Source organism: Trachemys scripta, chromosome 1 (genome assembly GCF_013100865.1).
Source record: "Trachemys scripta elegans isolate TJP31775 chromosome 1, CAS_Tse_1.0, whole genome shotgun sequence".
In the NCBI taxonomy this organism is placed as follows: domain Eukaryota; kingdom Metazoa; phylum Chordata; order Testudines; family Emydidae; genus Trachemys; species Trachemys scripta.
Window position 1 is genome coordinate 26108663 of NC_048298.1, and position 20674 is coordinate 26129336.

General features: G+C 42.3%; 1 protein-coding gene across 5 annotated transcripts in view; it reads right to left on the bottom strand.

The window, feature by feature from the left end:
• The window catches only part of ATXN7L1 (ataxin 7 like 1), a 166194-nt gene that overhangs the window by 72584 nt on the left and 72936 nt on the right, over positions 1 to 20674 (bottom strand). The window contains exon 1 of one of the 5 annotated variants that reach the window (XM_034766503.1): positions 3178 to 3327. The exons of the other annotated variants lie outside the window; for them this stretch is intronic. The gene's annotated coding sequence lies outside the window, so the exon portion shown is untranslated. Of the gene's footprint in view, positions 1 to 3177; positions 3328 to 20674 lie in introns of those variants that run through there. 5 annotated transcript variants of the gene reach the window in all.

Genomic DNA, 20674 nt, shown 5'->3' on the forward strand with positions numbered 1-20674 from the left:
AGTTCAATTATTTTATAAAAGAACTACTGTTAAATCCACAAGCATTGTAATCTGTCAGATAGAATACAAGCAGATCTGCGATCCTTTACAGCATTAATCCTTTTGTGCTTGCCTGTGGGTTTCTGCTCATCCACTGCAGCAACTGACTTCACAGCAACAAAGTTTGGCTTCTGCTGCCAAGGAGTTAACATCTTAGCAGCGTTAATCTTTGAGAACAGAGTTCAACTTTCCCCCACTAGATTAACGTACATGCATTTTAAGAAAGAAAAATATAATAAACAACTTGAAGCTAGTTTTATTTAAAATTTTATTACGAGATCCTAAAGTTCATTTTATTGCTATACAATTAAGTTTCCTTTTTCGGAATAGCACTGCAAATGATCATTAAACTGTTCCAGCAAACTCTCCATGTCCCATGGAAACACGGATGTAATCCAATTGTCCCAGCCAAATTAGATTTTTGTGCACACCAGATGTGATGTCTTTATGCTGTTTGGGGAGCAAGACTGGATGATCCCTGAATCTCCAGCACTGCTCTCAGTTTCCAGCCCTCTTTCATGCACCACCACACGATGCAATCCTCTACTTTTCCCAAACCCTCTGCTGCAACAGCTCAAATCCTCAAGCTCTGGTCTCTGAACCACTTTACTAATTCCCCTGGAAATTCATTGGCTGGTCTTTGGGAAACAACAACTATTCTGCAGGAAGAGCAACATCTAAACTTCCTGGTCAGAGTGAATGAGTTTCAATTACCTAGTGACATGAGAGGCTATTTATTTTTAACAATAGCACGTGCTCAACCTATTTGCTTATACAGATCCATAATTTTAAAAATATACTAATAATCACTTTGACACAATGACAATCAATAAGAACGTTCAAATGCACAAAAACTGAAGATTAAAATCCTTCCTCCTCAATTCCATCTCCTCAAAAAAACATAAGAAAATGGAAATGCAGCGTGCTCTGAAGGTCAGCAAACTCAGATTCTGTCCAACCAGTGTCAGTGAGAAAGAGGGGACAAAAATGCAGCAAGTTCCAAAGTTGAAAACCTGCCTCTGAGAATGTCTCGTTCCTAGCTCTCTGACGACTACATTCATAAGATCAAGCATCCCTGCTGATCTCCACTCCTGGGATAAAATATGAGGTAGTCTCTGAAGTACAGAGGAGACAAACCCAAATGTACTCAGTCCATGCTTATTAATTCTAATGAGTTGTGTCAACTGTTCATATTTTACTAGATTAAAAAGTTGGATCCTACAGTTGTTTTAGTGTACGCTAAACAGATCGTATTTTGATGTTAAAACCTCAGTTTTTTAACTGAGGGAGACTGAAAACAAGTATGTGACAGTAAACCCCTCTTTCATCCACAATGCTTATCTCCATTAACACAAACAATTCTAGGAAAAAGACAAAAGATTCAGTTTTCAAAACAGTCTCTTGTGCATCAATGGGAGATACAAAATCATAAAGTGTTGTAAATGGTAGAAGGGGAAGGCTCAGACCGGGACAGTTCTGGCCGGGGTGGGAGAGAAAAGCAAACACCATTACCAAATGAAAAACCTCAGTCTCTCTTGGTATTGCCTGGAAGTAGTTCTCAGGCCAAAAAAATCTCTGTGCACAAAGTCAGAGAAAACATGCTAGAACCTTATTTATGAAGCAACGGTCATGTTCAAACACATTTGCAGTTTACCATGATTTGATTTCCTGTGTAGACAGAGCCTAAAGCAAAAACTTAGTGTTTTTTTTTTTTTAAACTTTCCAGTCTCAAGATTATAATCCTCAAAAAGTCAAATAAAAAGGCAATCTACCAAAGAGGGTGAAAATGGTATATTCATTTTCAATTTAATTCATGAATAATTCAGTAAACTCAGCACTTTGGTTCATAGTTCTGTATTACATTCCATTAGAATAAGCAGAACTGAATTGCTGAAAAAAATGTATTAAAAATATTCTGCTGGCAGTAAACAGTTACAATACAGTAAGACTCACCTTAGTGTCCACATTTATCACTATAGAAATGTCCTTTTTTTCGTTGTCTTTCTTGAGCTGTACAAGATTTGTGGTCAAATTATTTACATCAGGTCAGACTGAACAATCAGATGACCTTCAGTATAGTATAAATGCTATTTATCGATCTTTGTTTAAAATATTTAACCAATGGTTCAATGAAGTGTAGTATCTCATTTACAATGTGATTCTGGTCTATTAAACTGTTATACCATAAGCGTTATACAGATTAATGTGCTACTTACTCATGATAATTCCGTACAGAGTGCACACACAAAATATTGTTTCTCTGAGTTCTATACTCTGAATTTTAATTACACAGCTATTCACTGTCCAAAGTTGAGCAATTTATTAACTACTATTTCAGTAAATATTGTATGAAATTTTCTACAGTGTATTAATTCCAGGTCAGAGTTTGAAAATGTGCTTGGCATTAGTTCTAATTAAAAACAACGACGACGACAACAACAACGAACTCCCCCTCCCCGAAACAATTCTAGTTAGGAGCCAGAAAACTGAACAACTGAAGTATTGGCAGAGAGTGTCATCTTGCAATAACTGGCAGTTGCTTCATAACCAGAGCTCATAATCACCTTGTAAGCACTTTCATTTTGTAGCAACAATCTAAAAAAACCCTACAAAACCAAATATGTGAGGCTAGATAAAAATAAACTCAGATTTGATGCCAACAAACCACAGCAGAGTGTTGCACGATCCAAGGATAACTTTACCAGTGAGAGTTTGACAAAATAACTGTTCCAAGTCCAGTTGAAACGTTTGGAAACAATATCCGCAAACTGTATCCACCCTTACACTGTGCGCAGTAAAGGAAATGGCACAGTCAGTTTCATTTTGATCCTTCTTGTAAACTGACAAAGGAAATAAACAGCCAATTCAAAGAAAAGTACTGTTGTTCTGATAAAAAGCAGTGCAAGTAGTATACACTCCAGACTAGGTCAAATGACATCATTTGGAAATTAATTATCCAGTGCTAAAACAACCTCTGAGCTGCACGTTTCTTTATTTGCAACAGATACAAGTACCACTTCCTAAAATTAAACAGCTAAAACGACTCCCCGTTTCTAAAAAGGTCTATAAATAAAGCAGGATCAGCAAAATTATGCAAATACCCTACTAGAAGACGAAATGTAAACTGAAACCACTTACAGAGAAGAACGCGCTGCCAACGTAATCTGATTCTACGATGACTGTAAACATGTTGTACTTTTGGAACGTGAAATGATTCACATTACCACGGCCTCCGTCAGAGAAATACAGCAACGTGATTAGATATTGTGCATGGGTTAGAAATCAGGCAGATGACCTGCTGCAACAAATACCAGATCAGTCGTTGCATACACCAACTGTTTTGACTACAGGCACTTATTAAACAACAAGTTTCAGGTCCTACCAGTTGGACACCAGAACTGATCCTGTGCCAAGAACAACAAGCACTTTGAAAAGTGCTGCTTTTTAAAAAACTATTTATACAAGTCAAGTAACTAAGTAATATTGAAACAAAGTACAAAATTAAAAGCAGCAGGAGTAACAGATATACATATTTGTAGATAAAGACTGATTTTATTTATTTATTCATTCTTTCTTGAGGCAGGGGTAAGGTGACCAGATGTCCTGATTTTATAGGAACAGTCCTGATATTCGGGGCTTTTTCTTATATAGGTGCCTATTACCCCTCAACCCGTCCCAATTTTTCACACTTGCTATATGGTCAGGGAGGGGCAGGGTGCTGTGTGAGATGTTTCGCAGTAGTTAACAGGAGAAACCAGAGCTCCCTTGGAGCATCTTTTATTTATGTAACGATGCAGATGTTTTGCCAGGATAACTGCACAAGAGACAGTAGATAAAATGTCTAGAACCTCACTATTAAATTACTGGAAAGAGCCAAATTCCCCTCCCCCCCAAAAAAAAATAAAGATGTGAAGAACATGTGCTCAGCATACATTTTCCAGGATTGGCTGGTGGATCTTCAGTGACTGGTGTAGAAGGATATCTACAAGGAAAAAGTCAGGTGACTAAAGTAGGCTATACTTCCCAAGGAGTCAGTCAGGGACATTCCCTTCTTTGGAAAGCAGCTAATACATCAAGGTCACTAATGGAAATAAATAAATAAAGTATGTCTCAGCATAGTGCTAGGAAGCACTGCACTTCTTGTTATCTTTTTATTAAATATAAGAATGAAGTTGTAACCTGCAGGGGTCAGTTAAAAATCATGCAGCATTTACTGCAAGACCCCTGCTGGCCAAGTGACAGTTTGGGTAACTGCAATCTGCTGAACTAAATGTTCCTATAGTTTCAACTGGATAAGGTGGTATTCAATTATAGTCCAAACTGTCATGATGCACCTGTTAAAAACAGTTATATTTCCTCCCAGAGGTGGGTGCATTTCAGTGGTATGTGAGATGGTTCTTAAACAGTAAATGGAAAAGCTATGGTAATATTTATTATGCAGATTACACAGGACTATTGCAGACATTCACGGAAGCTTCTATTAATTAAAAGTAGACAGGTAATTAGAGACAGATTGGTCTGAAGGTTGTGGACAACCTAGTCCCTTTTCCTTCCCATTTTACTATGTTAACAGTAGCACACCATGATTAATCAAACCTTACTCTTGCACAAGGTCAAGTTTAATTACAAGTTTTTCTTGCAGGGCTTTATTGGCAGGAATCAGGGAACTTGCATACATTTTCCTCCTGGAATTCTGGGGGGTGTTTTTATTGGCAAACTGTTGTTTACTCAGAGGCAATAACATTAGTGATGTACCTCTATGTACAAGGGAAGAGTAGTTTTTGATAACTTGAAATGCAAAATCTTTTGTTGGGTCAACCAGGTGCAATTCATTTAAGGTATTTTATATGATGCTATTTAGTCAATCTAAAAAGACCACAGATGACAGAAGTACAACAGTAATAATACTCAACAAATGTGTCAACAACAAAATGAAAAGAAAGATAAGGACAGCTACTGTAATGACAGAAAAATCGCTTCAAATCAATGTGCTTAATTATGCTGTCTGTAAAATGGGACTGCTCATGCTTGCTTACCCCTTTTGGCAAGTGCTTTGATCTCTAAAGATGAAAGTGCAAAGCATTTTTAACAAGCTCATTTGAGAGACAGGCAAACAAACAAACACAGAAAAGGTGAATGACTTGCATGAGTGGCAATGGAAGGCACTCGGCTGGTGAGCCAGAAGACCTAGCTTTGGTGTGATGGGTACAGTATTTGCTGTATGATGGTGGGGCAGTCACTTAACCCTTGTTTTCTCATCTGTGATATGGGGATACTAACACTTATTTACCTCCCCAGAAAGGGGAATGTGAGATTTAATTAGGAAGAGGAGGTTACTTACCTGTAACTGCAGGTTTGTCAAGATGCATCCCTGTTCAGGTCATAGGGGATTATGGAACTTTTAACTCACAGGTTATGCCCACAATGCAATTGAAGGTGTGAGAGCAACATGAGTTGGTGTACTCACACTACCTAACTTTAGCTAGTACAGCTAAATATGGTGAAGATACCATGGTGCGGGCTTCAGCATGGGCTGTACGAACACTCTGAGGACTGTGGGTACATACTTGCATTCCCAGCCTGTGCCACCATGTCTTTTCTGCTATTTTTAACCTGCTAGCTAGATGAAAGCTAGCACAGGTATACCAACCCACGCTTGCAATCACACCTTTGATTGCAGCACAGACATACCCTTGGACCTTACAGGAGCTCCTGGAAGGAGGAGGAGAGGATTATTGCTCTTTTTTACTATGTTTTTTGGGGCAGGGACTATTTCTTCTTTGTATTTAGAGTCTAGCACATTTTAGATGCTTCTGCAAACAGAATAATAAAATATAAAAGGAATCAAACTGTTTCTTTTGTTTGTTTTTCTTGTAACACTATGGATGACTAGAGAACTAGTAGGATTATGATATTACAAGTACTAAAAAAGTGAAATTTGAGAATATAAAAGGGAAAATTTTAATTTTAACATCTTAACTTAATTCTAACACCTGCTGAACAATTCAGATGAAAGATCTCTGTTAAACATTCAACAAACTCCATCAGTATAGCGTTGAAAAAGTTCCCAGTTCTCAGGTTCTCCAATGAGACCTCCAGCAGAAACAGGGAAGGTACACTATCAGGGAAAGTGATAAAATGTTTCCTCCTCCTCTTGTGACAACTAAATCTCTAATTCAAATTTATGGTAGCAGGCAGGAAACAAGGAGAAAATAGCTATATTATAGCTAGAATAACAGTGTCAGCAATAGTCAAGAACTGAAACCATTAAGCAAACTTAGGATTCTACCCAAGATTCAACTTTTCTAAAGTTTGACCAAATACAGTCCAAGACACTTTCCTCAGTGTGGATTGTTGCTATACTAAATTTCAATGTTGTTCTTGTTCTTTGCCTTTGCCTTGTCCTGCTAGTTGGGGTTGGCGGCTCTTGTTCTTTGTCTCCAAGCATTGCTGTCGAGTGTATCTTCCAAGCAGACACAAGCCTTCTTTCTGTCCTCCTTCAGCAACTCAAACCACCTTTTTCTGGGCTTTCCTCGTGGTCTTTGTCCTGTGGCCGCTAGATCACATACTCTTAGACCAACATATCCTGCACCTCATCGTCTCATGTGACCCAACCACCTTAGTTGATACTCCCTCAGCTTTTCCATAAGGACTACCTGCATCATGGCTCACACTATTTCACTGAGTAGCCTGCCAGCTCTCATCTTACCCAGCATCCACTTGAGCATTATTATTTCAGCAGTATAAAGCAATGGTTCTCTCTTACTTTTTGGCCAGCATTCCAACCCATACATCATAGCTGCCCTAATCATGGTGTTATATGCTTTGTTCTTTAGTTTACTTGGCATATTCTTATTGAAGAGAATTCCTGTCAACTCCCTCCATTTGCACCAAGTGCTCTTCATATGACTCCTAACATCCACATCCCTATCACAGCTTAACACTGAACTGAAATATTTAAACTGTACAGACTTTAACTCTATACCTTCTAGTTTTATTGGCTTCTCATTGTCTGTCTCAATGAAGCATCACATGTATTCTGTCTTTTGTCGTCCGAGTCATAAATTTCAATCTTCCTTCCCCAGCTTGTGCTTTTTTTCAACTTCTAGCCATTGGATCTTGTTATATCTTTGTCTGCTTGATTGAAGAAAACAAACTACATTGAAGTGCACTATGGAACTTTTAGCGTGTGCTAGCAGGGACCACACAGGCCAGGCAATGTCCGACATGCTGGTGAACATCGGAATTTACATCCTTGCCAGTGCAGACTACGGCACTGTGCAGACAAGCCCTAAGGTGGTAGGAAAAGAAGTATATTATAGTATTTGAGCAATAATATGATCACCTAGCTAAAGACAATTAGAGTGCAGACACACAAGGGGTCAAAGTTCAGCTAAACATGCAATATCACCTGGGGCATTTCCCGATTTGAGATTGTAACTAATCTCATTTTTGAAAAAGGAATTAAATATATTATTTTCACAGCCAATTTTGTATAAAGCAATGGACCACTGATCTGCTGTCTTCTCTGGAATTCTATGTCATATACAAAGTAATCTGTTTTGCATTAGTTCACTCACAACATTATCCAATACTGAGCTACTGAGACCAGTTTTAAGAAAGGATTGCAACCTTCCTGAAAATTGTTACCCCAGGAAAATAATGATGGTGAGATTCTATGGTGTGTACCCTTAAGGATATGTCTTCTTTGCAACGAGAAGGTCTGTTTGTTTCTGCATCTCCATGCTAGCTTTAATCTAGTTTGTGCAGGTAACAATAGTAGTGAAGATATTGTGGCACAGGCTTGTTCTTGGGGTAACAGCCTGAGTACAAGCCTGATGAAGACTCTAGGTGTCTACTCGGGTTGCTAGCCCATACTCTCATGTCTACATACTGTTACCTATGCTAGCTAAATTAAAGCTATCATGGATATGTCTTTCCATGCTACATACATACCTTCACTTGCAGTGAAGACCTACTCTAAGAGGCACAGCACAAATTCACAACTAGAGGGAAGAGAGGAATAAGTAGCTTTAAGCCACTTTTGCACCCTCCTGATTCTAGGCAGTTCTGGCGGCTGAAGCAGTACCCAGCACACCTTAGACAGCCCAAGAGAGTCTAAGTTTGAGGTCCTCAACCTATTTACTATTGCGGGCCTCATATGTGTTATGTGGGCCACATCCACATTACATACTACCCGTAAGGCCCTTAGAGTGTCACATGGGCTACTACAGCTGTGTGATGATTGGGCCACAAGCAGCCCTCAGGCCGCAGGTTGAGGAACACCGGTCTAAGTTATGGAAGTCTCTCCCCAGATGCAGCACTGCTCAGAATCTCCAAGGTGCTTGCTCTGTGGTCTTGCATGGCCCCTACACCAGGACTCGGGAGGGGGTCCTAAAAAGATAGCCTACATCTGTCTTCCTCAGTTTTTGCTCTGTAGGAATTCCCCCTGGTTATATCAATGGTTATATCAGTGGCTTACCTGGCATAAAGGAACCTAGAAAGATCCTAGATCTTTCCTCAAGAGGTCCTACTATTACGGTACTGACTCTTTCAAAGGCATTTTTTTGATTTTCACAGCACAGAGTATGGCGTTTGTATGAACCCTTACTGAAAGGACAGTTTTTTCATATACATGGATTGCATGTGAGGATCTGTTGTCCTCATTGCATTCCACTTAGACACTGCAGATTTCTATAGCCCTAGAGGTCTTTGTCTTTACACATGTATACACGTACCAACATCATTCTCCATTCAATAAGCGGTTGTTTTAACTGTTACACTGAGCAAAAGAGCCAAAGCTAACAGGATTCAAGCACATGTGCACAAGTGAAACATTCCAGACCTCTTCATTCTAATGCCACTCTTTCTAGTCAGCAGAGGGCAAACAGAAAAGAGATTCACAGACAATTTAGGCCCAAATTTGGATCCGATTTTAAAATATTCTGCGACCGTCTCCTGTTCATCTGTGGGCAGGATTTCCCCATTAATGACAATGAGAATCATGTGCCCAGAAGAGAGTATGTGTCCCCTTCAACCTGTGGCAAAATACTCTTCAGGTTCTAGATTTTTTTAAAATCTAGTTCAATCACCTATGAGAGACATTTTAAAGCTGACAAAACAATGTTGTGAGCTCCCCCTACTGGATCTAGATAAGCAATGAAGCTAAAATACTATGCCCTGAGCTATTCTGACAACACTGAGTACAAAGATGGAAGTAAACAAGAGACATGTTATATGATGCACATTCCCATACTGTTTTTAACCCATTCTTTTCCACCTCACCAAGTAATATATTAGGGTCTTAATCCTGAGGTCCTTGCTCAGGTTTTCACTCAGTTATTATTCAGGCAAGCCCACAATGCCTTCAATGGGAGTTTGCCTGCGTCAGAACAGAAAACTGAACAAGCATGTCAGTATTTGCCTCAAAGCGAAACAGCAAATATAAAACAAATGTTAACCATATATTGGGGTGATTTCAAAGAAGCTAATGTGCAGAGTTTCTATATCCCTATAAAAGATCAATTGTTACATTTGATTAACTTCTTGGAGTAGTGCGAGATATATCTGGTGGCTCAAACATTAAGTTCTGGGGATTCTGTTATTTTCATATTACACAATAGCATCAAACGCCCCAGTCAGGATCAGAGCCCCATTATTCCAGGTGCTCTACGAACACATAGGCCAACGCTGTTCTGCTATTAAATTTGTTTGTGTTTTTTTGTCCCCTCGTAAGTGTTCAGATGCCACAGTGATGGTGTCACTGCTAAAAATCAATCAAAAGATACAAGTCAGCCAGCTTCTGCTGCAACAGAGCTCTTTGTGGAGAGGTAGCAATGGTCAGGTCCCCATATTGGACCACTACTGGAGACCGCACAGTTCCCTTCTGACCAGCAGAAGAAGAAAGCATTGCACAACAGATATTTTTCATCCACTAAACCTCATTTTGAGCAGGTAAATCCAAAACTTATTTTACATATATAGATATACATATCTCCTAGAACTGGAAGGGATCCCGAAAGGTCATTGAGTCCAGCTCCCTGCCTTCACTAGCAGGATCAAGTACTGATTTTGCCCCAGATCCTTAAGTGGCCCCCTCAAGGATTGAACTCACAACCCTGGGTTTAGCAGGCCAACGCTCAAACCACTGAGCTATCCCTCCCCCCGGTTCCTCAATTGATAGGAAGGCTGAGAGTGGATTAAGTGACCCAGAACTGCACCTCAAGCAACTTGCAAACATTATGCCCATTTTATGATGGGTTTGACTGGGTGCTGGACACTGCACCAAGCACAGAGCCAACAGAGACAACAAGGAGTCTGGTGGCACCTTAAAGACTAACAGATTTATTTGGGCATAAGCTTTCGTGAGTAAAATGCCCAAATAAATCTGTTAGTCTTTAAGGTGCCACCAGACTCCTTGTTGTTTTTGTAGATACAGACTAACACGGCTACCCCCTGATACCAGAGCCAACAGAGGTGCATGATGACCTAGTTCAGCCAGGAAGGTGACCTGCTGGTCCCAGAATCCAGCATGGGGACTGATGGGAGCCAGCAGCAGGCGCTGAGTGAGGACAGTGAAGTGAGACTGTTGCTGAAACCAGCCTCAGAGGCGGCTTTGGAGCAGGAGCAGGAGCAGCAGTAGCACATCCAGGGGCTGTACTTGAAGGAGCTGTTTGATGCCCTTCCCCAAGGAACAGCCTGCCACAGAGCCTGTAGCACACATGAAAGGGACAGAAGCTGGTAAGTTTCTGGCTCCATTTTAAAGTCTACTAATATAATAATGGGAGGGATTTCTGTTTTATGAACCAATTAAAAAGTTGTTAGAAGCCCTAGCTAGCAGCATGTATTTCCTAGTGGAGTATTGTATACTACCAGTGGCTTGGCTCCCCTCATCACATGTAGTTCAAAATGGTGACTGGGAAACACAAACAATAAAAATGCCTTGAAAGTGAATCCTTACTTGAGAAGATACAGATTTTTGTTAGGGCATTCCTGTTTCTTAAAAACAATAACCTTACATTGCCATGCCTGGAAATACGCAGCTCTGTAACCACTCAATGGTGTAACCAGCTGCCTAGAAAGAGTAAACGGGAGGGGGAGGGGGAATGAAGGTGAAAATGTTTTCCATTTACAAATCTAGTCCATTTCAGTTAGAAGTAGTCCATGCATGTGACAAAATCATTTGTGCCAAATTTGACCGAGATTAGAATTTTTTTCCACAAATATGGCAGAGGGAGAGGGGGAGTAAGGGGATAGCTGTGGAGTTCTGTGTGTTTGCATGCAGCCATAACAAGACAGGCCACACGAAAACTAACATTTCATCCTGTTGATTCCCTCATGAATTCTAACCCAAACTTGGGGGCCGATAGCTGCAAACTATTCCTGAAGCAGGAACTTCAGATAGGTAGTGACATTTGTAGTAAGATGAGGCCCTGAAACATAAACTCTTGTATCAAAAGCGCAGTCTGAGGCCTGAAGCCTGAACCAAAGTACTTCCAGGCATTGCTAAGCAAAAGTTGGGCTGTGAGCCAGAGGCAGGCCCCACTCACAGAAGTTGGCAAGAAGAGGGCTGCTAGAAGCAGGTGCATCGACACACAAGTGCTAATAAGAGGGACGTGTGCCAAGATAGCATCAGAACACTCCACAAAGATAATGAGGAACAGGCAGGTGCATATTAAAGACAGGGTCAAAAGGAGAGCATGATGGATAGATTTGTTTGAACTGACATGATCAAAGAGGGAGATAGCCCCCAATGAATCAAGGGGCTGTACCTCAATACGTCAGTAGGGATGAGTAATCTGTCCTGTAACTGTATAAAAGTAGGTCCCGGAGTGCACATCTTTGTCTGGCCTAGGGGGCAGTAGAAAGTCCCGCCACTGACTGAGCCGGTCCATTGCCAGGGGGCACAAATTCGTAGTATGTCTTGTAGAGTTTATGGGAAACTATTACTGTGCTTCGTTTGACAATAAACCTGGCTCGGGTTCCTTAGCACCTTACCAGAGTCTGTGGTCTTTGGGGGTTCTCTCGGGGTCTGCTGTGTCAGTTTTCTGTGCAGAACTGGGGCAGCACACAGAGGGAACATGCACGCAGTCGACTGCTATCATCGAACAAGAGCAGAGCACCACACCGGTAGCTACTGACAACATCATTTCAGGGGACAGTAGCTGACCAGCCCACTCCACTCAGATGTACTGTTCAGTCACTATACATTTGAATACTTTGCTTGCATACACTGCAGGTTTCCCACCAGCAGCTTGGAATAACATCTCCCTTTGCCAGTTGGGCACCACAACTGTTATGTCCTCCAAAATGTCCCCCAACCCAAGTAGTGCTGCAATTTCTAGAAAACACAAAACAACTTTAAAATTTTAACTTAGTATGGTCTCTGGACTTCTTTTGCTGCGATTAACCCAGCCACATCCAGGGAGCTTCTGTGATCTGAAGCATCCCTCTCTTAATATACTGAGGTTCAGTTTGGAAAAGTAATATTTTATGTCCTTGAAATTCCACAAGGATTTTTTCTGTGGTTCTGCACTGAGCTATTGAGACAATAACCCTCTGTGTCTTGTCCTATTACGGGCCCCTGGACCTCTACTGGCTGCTGTACATTCACAGCTTGCCCACACTACAGCAGAACTGGGTCACTGTATCTTCATGGACCTTTCCAAGAGGAATTGTTTCTGTGATGAATTTATGGTTGAAGTTCTGAACAGGGCCAACAAGTAGTCCCAGTCACAAAGACAGAGAGACTTACGGCTAGAGGAAAGGCACGGCAAGAGGCCAGCAGGAAGGCTCAGGCTGGCTGAACAGCTTGAGGACAGGGTTTCAGTGTGGGAGTAGGCACTTGCTTCTCAGTTCCTGGAACAGGAATGGCAGCTAAAGGAGAAAGTCAGAGCTCAGCAGAGAGAACTGTGGCTGATATCACTAATGGCTCCTGCTGCATCATCCACACCACAGCCCGAGTCCCCCGTGTAGTACCATGTGATATAGTCCAGAAACAGCTTGGAAAACTCCATGGCTGGGTGACCCATGCAATCAGCCCCCCATGAGTGGCTTGGTAGGGCAGCTTTGCTTTATGCTGCCCTCCATATTGACCACCTCCCCTATGGATGCCTCCATCCCTCTCCCCTGGCACCAAATGAAGAGCAAATGGGGAAAGAAGGGAAAGAAGAACCGGGGGCGTGGCAGGAATATGCAACAGTAGGGGTTTCTGTCTCATACATGGTTCCACTGTTTGCACTTGTTCATAGACTGTTTTTTTGTTTTTTAAGGTTCTACTGTTACTGGTGTTTTGGTGAGGTAATGGCAGCTGGCCTGGTAATGGGTTAATGTTGTACTTCCCTAATACAAGTTTATTAATAAAGCTTTTTATTTTAATCAAGAAAGTGTATTGCTATCACTGCATCACATCATACAGTGTCTATTTGAAATAATAAAGGTAAATAAATGAGAAGGGAAAATTAGGAATTAGTATGCAAACACTATTCATAGATTCAGTTGTCTACATACAGTTGTCTACAGTTGTCTACTTCAATCACTTCCTTACATCAATCCATACTGTGACTCATCAAAGAGGGTGGGCTAAGTAGTCATGTCATTCATAAAATCACACCCCTCCCAAGCACTGAAAACACCCTCACAATGAGGCCCATTCACCACCCCTACCCCAGCACACTCATAAAGGTACAAGTCTCCCTCTTCCATTGGACCATCACTCACTCACTCATGCCTGTCACCCTAATCGGAGTATGGGCCGCCAACCACAGATCTCCAGAGTCCTCTATCCTGGGCCATTTGCTCTAGTTGGTTCCAGGTATAGCCATTTTTATGCTAGCAGCCTGAAGGTCTTATCGCCAGGTGTTTCTTGGACGGCCTCTTTTCCGCTCCTCATCTCTGCTGCGACCTGCGCCATCTTTCTTAACTCGTACATGGTCCTCACGTTCCATGTACCGATGGTAATCCTCCTGGTTGCAAGAAGGGTAATTGGCTTAGTGGCTTCCTCGCGACTTTCACCACCCAGCATCATGTGTCTTCGAGTTGAAGACCCTTCTTTTTCCAGGCTAAAAGTCTCTGTTATCTCTATTGTTGGCGTTTCTGTAGCAGGTTAATTTTTTACGGGGTAGAGTTGCTAGCCCCACGCCCAACCCTCCTCCTTTATCCTAACTTGGGACAGGCAGATGGCCCCAAAGGACCTCTCTGGTGGAGTTCATTGGACCATGCAAGTCCATAATGTGGGAACACAAAGCATTCTTGACTTCTGTTGTCTGGGTGCGCATCCAGCTCCAGTTGTGGTAGGTGCTCTTTCTGGCTGAGTGTACTGATTCAGCGGACCCGATCCATTCAGAAGGAAATGGCTCACCTCTGGTTTCATAAAGATTGTGAAGAGCACTGCAAGGCACAGTAGTGCAGACAGTCTTGATGACACTGGCATGCAAACGGGTCTGTAGACATCTCCAACACGATTTCAATCGGCCTAAAGTATGTTCAACAACCATTCTACATCTGCTTAGAGTGTAATTAAAACATCTTTTGTCAGGGCCTCTGAAATTAGGGTACAGTTTCATAAGCCAAGGCAAAAGGAGGGTATGCAGGGTCTCCCAGAATAATGGTGGGGACAGTAACTCCATTTATGATAATGTCATTTGGTGGGAATAGTGTCCCAGCCTGGAAACAGAACTCCCAAACAATGAAAAACTCTAGTATCATGAACTTCCCCAGTGCAAGCCATGGTGACATTCACAAATTTACCTCTGGGGTCCACAAAGGCCTGCAGAACAATGGAGCAGTACCCTTTTCGGTTTATGCATCCAAGTGCTCCTTGAGGGCAGCACAATATGGGCACACGAGTCTCATAAATAGCCCAGGTGCAGTGGGCTTTTCTCCAAGCCAGCAGTTACTTTAGGAATATCTTTGATGCCTGGCACCTTGGGGTAAGCCACATGCCTGACTGTCTCAGAAACTTCCATCATCACATTGCCTACAGTCAACTTTCCATCACCAAACTGGTTGGCAGTGGATCTGTAGCAGCTTGGGCTAGCCAGCTTCCAGATGGTTATGGCAATCTGCTTTTGGACCAAGATGGCTGCCCTCATATGTGTATCTTTACGCTGGAGTGTTGGGGCAAGCTGCTCACAAAGTTCCAGAAATGTAGCTTTCTTCATGCGAAAGCTCTGGACCCACTGCTGGTCATCCCAGGTCTGCATGATGATGTGATCCCACCAGTCTGTGCTCGTGGCCCTGCTTCAGAAGTGCCAGGTTAGGTAGGGGGCATCAGCAGCTGTGCCAAGTGTCATGAGCATCAGCCACTTCAAGTCTGCCAGGTCTGTGTCTTCCTCCATCATAAACTGTCAGGTGCCTTTGATGGGTCAGAAAACACAGCTGACATGTCCACCAGTGTCTCACAGAAGCTCTGCCTGTTTCCTGACACAGGAGTGGAAGTCCAAGCAAGAGAAGGTCTTCAAAGGGCTCCTCCTCCACATTGCTGGCTCTGATAGGTGGGAGCACACAGAGCAAAATGACTGCTCAGCAGGATGTGTTGGCAGGCTATTCAAATTTCCTATAACGTGCAGTTGGATGGTTGAGTTTTCTCAAAGTGCACCATGATCAAAGGGCTAGCGCAGCCACGTTTCAAGAGGATGCAATGGGAGTCTGGGATATGGTTGGTTTGACTTGGATCTACGTTCTGCTATGTGGAAACCAGAGCCCCAGGTTTGAGCCTGGGTTAGAAAATTCTTAATGTAGGGTTAACAATCAATGTAGATGCTCAAGCCCTGGTTAACCCAGAGTCAGCCGAACCTGGACGTACATTGCAGCATAGACATACCAAAAAAGGTATGTCAACACAGCAATTAAATACCTGAGGCTGGCCTGGGTCAGCTGACTCGGGCTTGTGTGGCTTGGGCTGAGGGGCTGCCCGAGTCCGAACATCTACACAGCAATTTTACAGCCCCTCAGCCCAAGCCCTGAGAGCCCAAGTCAGCTGACATGGGCCAGCCATGGATCTTTTATTCCAGCATAGATGTATCCAAAGAGGCTTAACCTGGGCATACTCCCTTTAAATAATACATACTGCCAGACCGAGTCCTAAGTGAGAGACCTGTGCTTCTGACAGATCAGTCTCTGCCCTTGATCAAAGGAAGTCTTGTAGGCTAGAAAAAGAGTTTTCAACTGCAGAACCCTAATGTGGGATCAATCAGGGCCCAATCTGATTGGAACCAAGAACTTCAGTGCTAAGACAATGTGGTCCCAGAAGCGGCTGCAAAAAGTACTTATTTATTTATTATTGTTCCCTGTTATCTTGAAGGATATCACTGTGCAATTGATTTCACATAAGAAATAGTCTGCAGATCCACTGATCCATCACTGGCAGATGACAATAGAGCAGAAGCTCTTTATGACCTGATGTGAAGGTGTTCACTCACTGCAGATGTGTCTCCTTGTGACTAGGTCTGGGAATTAGCTCTTGTCCTGTCTGGCACCCCCTCCTGTTGGTTGCTCATCCAGTGGCCACTCTCTTTGTGACTCTGCCGTCTGGTCAGGTCACTATATAGTTCTCCCCTTCCAGGGTAAAGTCCCACCGGACTATCTGTCTGCATGTCTTTTCAGGTAGTCTTCCCTTCTGACTCTAGGTCCTGTGACACTTACCTGTCACACATGACTTCAGAAATAAAGCACTGATGCCCATGTTTAGACCCCGATGCCTTATCATAGAATTGGACATTTTAAAAACTGGGGTATTAGCTTTAGACTAGACGTTTTAGCCATTTGCAGAGCCAACAAGTAGTGAGGCTCTGAATGAGAATCAGTGGAGACTGGAGTTCTCTCAATCTGGGCCTGAGAACAGGTTTATGAGAATTTAGTACCAATGCTGTTTAGCACTCAAGGGCTGCTGGGTTAGGGAACCCAGATGAAGGTTTTCAAAGCCCACTGAGGTTATTCTAGGTCCTAGACAGAACTTTTGGAAAACCTGAACTATACTACTGATTTTATCGGGAGGGACTCCCAGAAAGGGAATGTCTACAGCTTCAGGCTCTTGGAGTAAACCATTGGTAGATAACACTTCGCAGTAGTATTTAAATGAGAGTAGGATAGTAGACCCAGATTTTTTAGGGTTGCTGATTTAGCAAATCCCAAAAGGATCAGGGAACTATAGTGACACCTACAATAGAAAATAGGCTGTGGATCTATGTTCTCAGAACCACACTCAGACAATATAGCACGAGTCAGTTATGCTAGACATAAAGTATCACAACGTGAGATTCTCTTGAATCTGTGACAAATCAGGGAACCGTGGTGAAAATAATGTAGGTATAAAACTCCTTTAGCAAGTGGTAGTATAGAGACTATGGACCATGCCAGCACTGGATCCATTTGTTCTGAGCAAATCTGGGGATTTCGGTATTGTTGATATTGAGCACGAAGAAACTTTTCCAAATGGTTTACTCAAGTTAACAGTTCTGGATCTTGCCACTGAACTACATTGGTTCAGATGGATCATAGGATCCTATTGCCACTTGAGCTGGGCGTGGAGTTACTTCAGCTACGGCTGACTTTAATGGCACTTTTAAGTAAGTGGCTCATCAGAGACAACTGTCCTGAACCCTCGGCACTATTTCCTTTGACGCAAAAACAATTTTTTTCAGTTTGTTGGAAAATTCAATTTTTGTTTTGGGTTGACCCAAAACAAAAGTTTTTTCAATTTTTTGGTTTAGTCATCAAACTGAAACATTGGTTATTTGCACAGCTCTAGTTAAGGCATCTTGGCTGAGCCTTTCCTTGGGACACAGGACTCTGCAATCCAGCCACCATACAGCTTAAAACTAGTACTCTTGCTTTCCCAAGTGCCCTCAGTCACTTACATACACTACCATAGAGATCCACCTAGCTGTGGGCACTCTGGGATTCTAGTTAAAGCCCTCTGGTAACAAGGTGGCAGGAAAGCCAGGATTGTAGGCTTAGCAAAGGAACTTCTTAACCACAGAAACTTTACTCTTATAAAGTACTTGAGAGATACAGATCTTTATAAAATATTAGTCATGAGATGCCTCCCTCATGCAGACTAAACAGAGACACTGGATTTATGGCTTATTACAACAATCTATAACCCACTAACAACCCCCCCCCCCCCCGAGCTCCTTTCCTCCCCCTTTCCTCCATATGAATGGAAGGGTGTTAATGGGCCACTTCACTTTGAATGGCCCCTTGAAATATGTGTTAACTACTTATGCTACACAATCTGTTCCATCATATATTTAGCTGTGACACGTAAGTTTCCCAGACCTGATGAAGAGCTCTGTGTAAGCTCCAAATCTTGACTCAGGCTGCGCAGAATCCCTCCTGCCCTTTCTCTCCATTCAGTCCTGCTTACATGTGGTGATGATCTGCCCACCCCTACTCAGAACAGCACGCTTCTTAAAAACAGTCTACTTCTGCCATATGTCCAGGCTAAGAAACTGCAGATCCACCAGCTATGCTAGTATCTAAAATCCCTTGCCCCATGGGGCTGGGCCAGCATTTGAGGGACAATCAAAGTTAATGGCTCCAGACTACTCTGTGATAGCTTCTCAGTTAATGCTCCTTAAACAAGGTATCAAACGTCTTTTCTGGGCAGGCCACCTCTCTGGAATGCATTACAACAGGGGTTCCGAAACTCGGTTCGCAGCTTTTTCAAGGTAAGCCCCTGGAGGGCCACGAGACGCTTTGTTTACCTGAGCGTCCGCAGGTACGGACACTCGCAGCGCCCAGTCGCCGTGGTTCGCCATTCCCTTTCTGAAGGGATTCTGAAACATTTTTAAAGGAAATTTAAATTCAAATTCACATGAATTATACAGGTTTCAGAGTAACAGCCGTGTTAGTCTGTATCCACAAAAAGAAGAACAGGAGTACTTGTGGCACCTTAGAGACTAACAAATTTATTAGAGCATAAGCTTTCGTGGACTACAGCCCACTTCTTCGGATGCATATAGAATGGAACATATATTGAGGAGATATATATACACACATACAGAGAGCATAAACAGGTGGGAGTTGTCTTACCAACTCTGAGAGGCCAATTAATTAAGAGAAAAAAAACTTTTGAAGTGATAATCAAGCTAGGCCAGTACAGACAGTTTGATAATAGGTGTGAGAGTACTTACAAGGGGAGATAGAGTCAATGTTTGTAATGGCTCAGCCATTCCCAGTCCTTATTCAAACCGGAGTTGATTGTGTCTAGTTTGCATATCAATTCTAGCTCTGCAGTCTCTCTTTGGAGTCTGTTTTTGAAGTTTTTCTGTTGTAATATAGCCACCCGCAGGTCTGTCACTGAATGACCAGACAGGTTAAAGTGTTCTCCCACTGGTTTTTGAGTATTTTGATTCCTGATGTCAGATTTGTGTCCATTAATTCTTTTGCGTAGAGACTGTCCGGTTTGGCCAATGTACATGGCAGAGGGGCATTGCTGGCACATGATGGCATATATCACATTGGTAGATGTGCAGGTGAACGAGCCCCTGATGGTATGGCTGATGTGATTAGGTCCTATGATGATGTCACTTGAATGGATATGTGGACAGAGTTGGCATCGGGGTTTGTTACAAGGATAGGTTCCTGGGTTAGTGGTTTTGTTCAGTGATGTGTGGTTGCTGGTGAGTATTTGCTTTAGGTTGGGGGGTTGTCTGTAAGCGAGGACAGGTCTGTCTCCCAAGATCTGTGAGAGTAAAGGATCATCTTTCAGGATAGGTTGTAGATCTCTGATGATGCGCTGGAGAGGTTTTAGTTGGGGGCTGAAGGTGACAGCTAGTGGTGTTCTGTTATTTTCTTTGTTGGGCCTGTCTTGTAGGAGGTGACTTCTGGGTACTTGTTTGGCTCTGTCAATCTGTTTTTTCACTTCAGCAGGTGGGTATTGTAGTTTTAAGAATGCTTGATAGAGATCTTGTAGGTGCTTGTCTCTATCCGAGGGATTGGAGCAAATGCGGTTATATCTTAGAGCTTGGCTGTAGACAATGGATCGTGTGGTGTGTCCTGGATGGAAGCTGGAGGCATGTAGGTAAGTGTAGCGGTCAGTAGGTTTCCGGTATAGGGTGGTATTGATGTGACCATCACTTGTACAAGTCAAAAATTGGAAGAAGTAAATTTTCCTCAGCAAAATAGCTCTGCCACACATAGCATTGTCTATTCTTAGGTTTGCTAATGTGTACCTCAAAAATGCATATTACTTTTTAATTTACTACATGTGTGTTAAATATAGTGACAATACATGCACAACAAAGCAGAGTTTAAATTGCTATAGGAACCTCATATTTTTAATTTCCCAAATGTTATGCTTAATTTCCCAGCCTCAGAACCAGATTCTACAATCTCTAGTAACATGAGTATTGCCATGGATTGAAGTGGAACTATTAATCTGAGGGTTGTTGAATTAGGCTCTTAATCTTGCATTACAATTAATTTTTTTTATTTAGAATTATTTTATATATAGGGCTGTGTCCACACAAACCACGTGTATACGTATAAAAGCATTACTTACACTGTTGAGAAAAATATTAAATGGGGTTTAGTATTCAGTTGCTCTTTAACCAGCAGGCATGCGCATTAATATCTAACTAGGAAAAACAGCTGAGAGTTTATTTAAATGTACATCTATCACAACCTCTAA